Below are 6730 nucleotides of genomic sequence, written 5' to 3' on the forward strand. Positions count from 1 at the left end.
GAGCTTTCATGAGCACCCGAGTCAAGCCCACCTCAGCTATCTGCACGCAGCGCAATAGAAGCAGTGACCAGATACCTTAAAATAACTGATGCTAAATACTGATAATTATCAGGTGTGTGCACGATATTCTTCGCGCTGCTGCTGCAGAATGGTTTATGGCTGTTTTCTCTGAAAGCTCAGAAAACGAGTTGACTTGCATTTTTTTTTTTTTGCAGTTATTCATCGGGCGCGTGCTTTCACAGAAGCCCTTAATTGTTGTTGTTTGGCTCTTGAATCGTCGCAGGTACCCATAAGGAGTGATTTGTCATGGTGCGGTGGTGCTGCGGCCAAGTAAAATTACACACGTGATTACCAGAACAAAATGGACGCCGATCAGAATTATGAAAAACAAACCTTTTCTTATATATCTCCTCTTCTCCCATAATTTCTTCGTCTTTTTCACCTTCTTTTCTTTCCAAGCGCAGCTTGATTGCGCAAATAATCGGCTCTCCTACTAACGTGGCGGTGTGTGCTGTGTACTCTAATTTACGGCAGTGCATGCAATGTGCTCTTAGAGGTAAGACATGAGATCCAATAATTCTTAGCTTGAGCATCATCAACTCAAGGTTTTGTTCTCCGGGAAAATGTGTTCATACTCAAGAAAAGATCCAAGTTTCAAAATTACTAAAATCAACAGCGAGTCTACAGCAATATTTTAGTATGTCAATGTTTCATTATTCTTTCGACCATTCCCTGCAAGTGACGAAATGCTTGGCAGCAGTCTGCTTCCAAAAACAAAAACAATAGCTATGAGTACATAATGCACGCTGGAGTTTGGACATTCTCTAAAGGGGGCAACGAGACCCGCCCTTATCCGGATGCAGCGTTTCTTTGTTATAATTCGCCGTTTTTCTTCTAACGGTATCGAAAGTCTTCTGTGAAGCGCCAGTCGAATAAAACTGGACGAGTGGCGAAAGCGGAGAACGTCAATTGCATCCAGAGGACCACAGCCTCCGTCCGAGCGAAAACATTTTCACGCCGCTAGGCAGCACCGATCTATGGCGGGAGTTTTTCTGCATAGTGACCCTCGGAGCTCCTCGGGCGAATCTGAGCTCCTCGAGATGACTGAGACGTGCCATATGGAGCGTCAAGGGTGTCACCGAAAGCAAAATGCATCGCGCGGGTTGCTGATATCTCATATAGCTGGATGTGCTCCAAGCGCCTAACGCAATACGGAGAACTGTCCGGCATATCGCCGGATGGCAGGCAATATTTGTTTGTAGGAGTATTTTGCAAAAAGACTCAAGAAGTGTCCAGTTCAATTTTGACCGACTTCACGAGAATGTGAGAATCCTCCCTCGCAGCATAAGCGTTTGAAATGCTTCCCAGCTCTAGTTACATGGAAAAGTTATGTGGAGGTTGGAAATGCAGGCCGATACTTCCATAAGCTTAAACCAAACCCATGACGCTATGCAGGAACCTTTCTACAGAAATGGCACATTGTGCATCATTCCTCGATTATGCTGGACGCAACTAGGCGTAGACCGCAATTTTAAGAATATATGACGTGTCTAAAGTTTTGCGGACAAGAGATAAAGATAAGAGACGGGCGCTGTTAACTGGTATTCATACGGACCTCTAGAGTTGTGGGCGGCAAATTGTTTATTAAGATGTTGTTCGAATATTTAAGGGAAACCCCCAAGGTGGAGTAATTAAGATAAAGTTTACGAGCTCGGTCATAAATAACGTGTCTACAATTATTTTCTCGTATCTCGCTTTTCCCAATTATTCAGAAACTTTCTTTTTTATAATGAAAAGCTTACCATAAGCAGCCAGTTCTAAAAACAAAACAAGATATATGAGTGCACAGTGCGTGCTAGAGTCCTCATATTCCCTAAAGGGAACATTTGGTCTTCACCTGCATGCAAAGCATAAGGTAGAGCCCGTTTAGGCTGTAGAAAAACGCACTCGGATATGTCATAAGCCACGCACTATGAAGTAATGAAGCTAAATAATAAAATGTACGAATGTGGTACACGTATACAACGCTTTCTTCTCAAGTACACCACGTTGCCTCTCATGGCATCAATGTAAGAAAACGTTGGAACGAAGGACAGCACGGTTATTTGTAGGCACTTTGATTTGGTTTGCGAGAGAGAAACGCTTTAATGAAAAAAAAAAGAGAATTTAACAGCGTTAATAAATCTCAGGCATACTACTCTTCATAGAAAGGGGAATTAGGGAGCGAAATACGGAATGAGAACTGTGCGGAAAATAAAAAAGTACAGTAGAGAGAGTAAAATGTGTCCATTAAATGCGTACTGGGGTGCTTCATGAGTAAAGTTACGACATAAAATGATGGAGTGTGCAGCCTGAGGAATGGGATGACAAAGTTCACAGCGCGAAAAATGCTCTAGGTTAATATATAAGGTGAAATTACAGCTTTTCCAGATCTCCATTTGCCACACAAATAAAGAGTTCACTGCATGTCTCTACAGGCGCTGGGAAAGCTTCTCTATGGTTCAGCGAAGTAGCAAGCTGATCCAGTTGGTAATAATCCCCATGTTAGAACGGCGCACATACAACACGAAGACAGAGAAGAGAACACGTACAGGAGCATTACTGTCCGTGTTCTCTTCTGTGTACTATTCGTGTTGTGTGTGCGCCGTTTTAACATGGAGCATCTCTATGCAATGTTCATAGTTCGCACACTCGTCAGCATGCGCAGGGCACACAAGCAAGACGTTATACAATTTCAATCGCACCGCAGCTATAACAGTACGGGCTGTTCATTTCATCGCAAATGTGTAGCAAGCAGTTTGCAAATGAAGAGTTCAGGCGAAATCGGTGAAATATAGTTTACAGATGGCAAGAAAATATGTGGGAGGGATTTGTGATCTAAGAGGGGGGCTTCCTAAAAAAATTGGTAATGAAGGATCGGCAAGATCTAGAGCCGATATCTGGCGGGGGTACCAGTCTATGGAATAGAGAAGCTGTCGCGTGGAGAAGGCTACAAACTAATACGTTCATGAACCCGGTCTCGGCGTTTCAAGCGCTACCAGACCATAGGGACAATGATCTGTGCAAACACTGTGGGGCGAGAGGGACCCTCAACAACATCATTTGGGAGCGCTCATAATCTGCAGGGATAGGACAAAATATTACAAGTAGAGTAGCCTGGGATACCCTGCTGCGAAGCGCGGACCCTGCGATCCAGCACCGCACCGTCCATCTGGCGGAAGAGACCGCAACAAGCCAAGGTCTACCTGCGAGCGCACGACTTCCCGCGGGCGCACGACTCCCCGTCTTCCCCAGCACGCGTTCCGGGGGCGGGGAAGAGGACGCCCATTTCCGATGGAAATAAAAATTGTGCTACCAACCAACCAATAGAGCCGACACATTATTTTAAAGGAAATGTTTTAGCCAGATAAGGTTTGGTTTGGTTTGGTTTGTGGGGTTTAACGTCTCAAAGCGACTCAGGCTATGAGAGACGGTTTTAGGCAGATTAGACGCGAATATGTCTACTTAGAAATTTTCTTGTTTCTTGAAGATAATATTTGAAGACCCGATATATAATGCCGCAAAGTTCGTTCGACATAGGCTTTTTCAAGCAGAACCCTAAAATATTGTTCATCCAGGCTGGAGCTTGAAATTTTCCCACGCATGAAACGCCTGCCCTCAACACCCTGCTATTAAAGAGCAGATTACGTGCAAATTCTGGTTCGATAAGGATTAAGGTTTGGTTTTCATTAAAAACTTCTGATACTATCAGGGGTGCAGAAGTGGTGGTCTGCGTATAATATCGGTCACCTGGGGTACTCAAGCAGCCTTGCGCTCCACCTCCGTCCTAAAGAGGCCACCCCGGCTATGCCCTAACAACAGGCGTCGTCGGGATCATCAGTCGAGCACAAGGGTGGAAACTTGGGCTAGTCGGTAATGGTGATTCGTGACGTGAGAGTGTAGCGCAAAATGACGAAAGACGCAGAAAGGGTACACAACACAGGCACTAACTTCTGACAGCAAGTGTCTGACGTTAGTGCCTGTGTTCTGTACCCTTTCTGCGTCTTTCGTCCTTTCGCGCTACACTCTCATGTAATGGACTAGTTGAGCGCCTTAACCACTGGGTCATCCTGGCGGGCGTCTTTGTCATATTGCTTTTCGGTTCGTGAATACAAACATTTAGGTAACAGTATAAAACTAAACTGAGCAGTCACAGTGCATGCCTGGATAAAAATAAAATTTTAAATACGTATGAGAGGATTTATTTGTGAATAAACTCCAATGAAACGTGGGAAGGCAGCGCATTGTTGGTCACCTGTGTCAGGCTGGCTGCCAAATTCAAGGTGCCGGAGTTATTAGGCTAGATCGTTATTGAGTACGAAGAAATCTCCCAGCACAATCTGCTCTAGTTTATCCTAATTCCGTAATTGATTAGTTGCTAACTTTCTAAGGCCTTCGCGAGTAAATACATGCAATATACTCTCACGGACCACATTTCATTCCCAACAGTAAACAATTGACGCTGCGTAAACTAATTTCCTCGTTTTCCCTGAAAAGAAGATACCATAGTCAATTGAAGGCTTTTTATCTGCTCTAAACAATAAAGCCTACACTTGTTTCTAAGATCGTTTTTCGATCACTAGAGCGCTTTGCGACGGACGCGGGTACACATGTTCCCACCATATTACGGAGCATCAGCCCACATTATATTGATGCGTATATTCGAGGTTGAGGCATCTAAAACGGGTTCAGTGGTCCCAACGTTTGCCACGCAAGAATTTTCCACACTGAGACATCAAATGGGGGTACTCCCGGTGTTTGCCATGTGCCAACAATCAGCGTTTGCCAGAGACAGGCTCATGAGGTTTTGCGGCTAACGATCCCCGTGGTTGCCATCTGAAAATGTTAATACCTCCCACGGGCATGCTGATGACTTTTCAAGGCTGAGGAAATCCAACTGTGCTGACATTTCCGGCGTGGGCCACCTGCAAATTATTGATACCTGCCAAAGGCACGCTCGTGACTTTTCGAGCCTAATACATCAAACGCGGGTGCAATGATGCAGTGGTTGCCACCTGTCAATGCTTACCCCCTGACTGAAGAACGCTCGTGATGTTTCGAGGTTAAGGCATCAAACGCGAGTACAACGATCTCCGCCTCTGCAACCTGACAATTATTTATACCTGCCAGAGGCACGTGCGTGGCTTTTCGAGACTCACGCAATCAAATAGGGGTGAAACGGTACCAGGTTTACCATGTGCCAATTATTAAAACCTACCAGAGGCACACTCGTGACCTTTCGAAGGTATGGGAATCAAACGGTGATACAACTGTTCCGGTGTACGACCCTTGAAAGTAATTACCACCTGCCAGAGAGTTACTCGCTATTTTTCGAAGCTAAGGCATCAATCGGGGGTACCTAACAATTACCTATACCTTGCAGAGGCACGCTCGTGACCTTTCGAAACAGAAGAAATAAAACAGCGGTGCAACGGTACCGCGTTTACAACGTGAAAATTATTAATACCTGCCAGAGGCACACTCATGACTTTTCGAGGATGTGGGAATCAAACGGTGGTACAATGTCGGTGCCTCACACTATCAGCACCGGCAATAACTTTTTATGTGGAAGGAGAAGTCATAATAGAAGTCACGACATGATCCTTAGCAAAATGCAGCCCCAATACAGAATTATCATAATCATCATCGGCCGGGCTGTTCCCATTGCAGGGAAAAAGCCTCTCCCATATTCCTCCAATTACTCGGTCCTGTGCTCGCTGCATCCATTTCACTTCAGCAAACTTTTAACTTTACCTGACTACCTAAATTTCTGCCGCCACCGCCTACGCTTGTTTTTCCTTAGAATCCACTTTGTTAACCTTAGAGGCCGTCAGTTATCCTTTCTTTGCATTACTTGTCGAGCTCACGCACAATGATGCCTCTCGTTTTTTAGTAGAATGTCGTCTACTCGAGTTAGTTATATGAACTTCTCAGCAAAATTTCCTGTCTCTTAACGTTACACCTACTATTTTCCATTCCATAGCTCTCTGCAGTCTCCTCAACTTAGATAAAATCCTTTTCGTTAGCCTCCACGTTTCATCCTCATAGGTGCGTACTGGCGAGATGCAACTGTTATATACCTTCCTCTTCAGCCATACCAGTAAGCTGCTAGTCATTATCTGCGGTTATTTGCTAACAAGCTCCCTCCCAATTGTATTCTCATACTTATTTCCCATCCTTGTACGAATCTGCGGTTACTACCTGAGCTAAATAGACATATTCGGTTACCTCTTGCAGTGCTGCTCTACTTGATGAAAATTGTTGTTCCTTACCGAGGCTGTTGAAAGTTACCTTAGAATTCTGCATTTTATATTTTTAGGCCTGACTTTCTGCTTTCACTCTATACGTGCAGAATAAAGAGCACACGGCATAAAAAATAGGCAGCATTCGCCAGAAATTGTAATACAAAATCGGGCGCTATGTGCACCAAATTGGCAATCAGTGTTACGGTATGCAGTAAGAAATCAGCAAAACAAACAGGTGGGCAATACATCAAATGCAGACATAAAGATGGACATATTTATTTCTTCATTTCTTCCTCCCCTCCACACGTAAAGGGCGGTACGTAGCTGGCCGGTCGTCGGTTCTTAGAACACCAGACTTCTTTCAATGGGGTGTCTTTGTTATAGGACGTTAAATAGATAGCCCCTATAACGAAAAAAAAAAATTAATCCTTTTATGGGCTTGTAAT

This window comes from Amblyomma maculatum, chromosome 4, assembly GCF_055883805.1.
Source record: "Amblyomma maculatum isolate TAMU_Amacu chromosome 4, ASM5588380v1, whole genome shotgun sequence".
NCBI lineage: Eukaryota > Metazoa > Arthropoda > Arachnida > Ixodida > Ixodidae > Amblyomma > Amblyomma maculatum.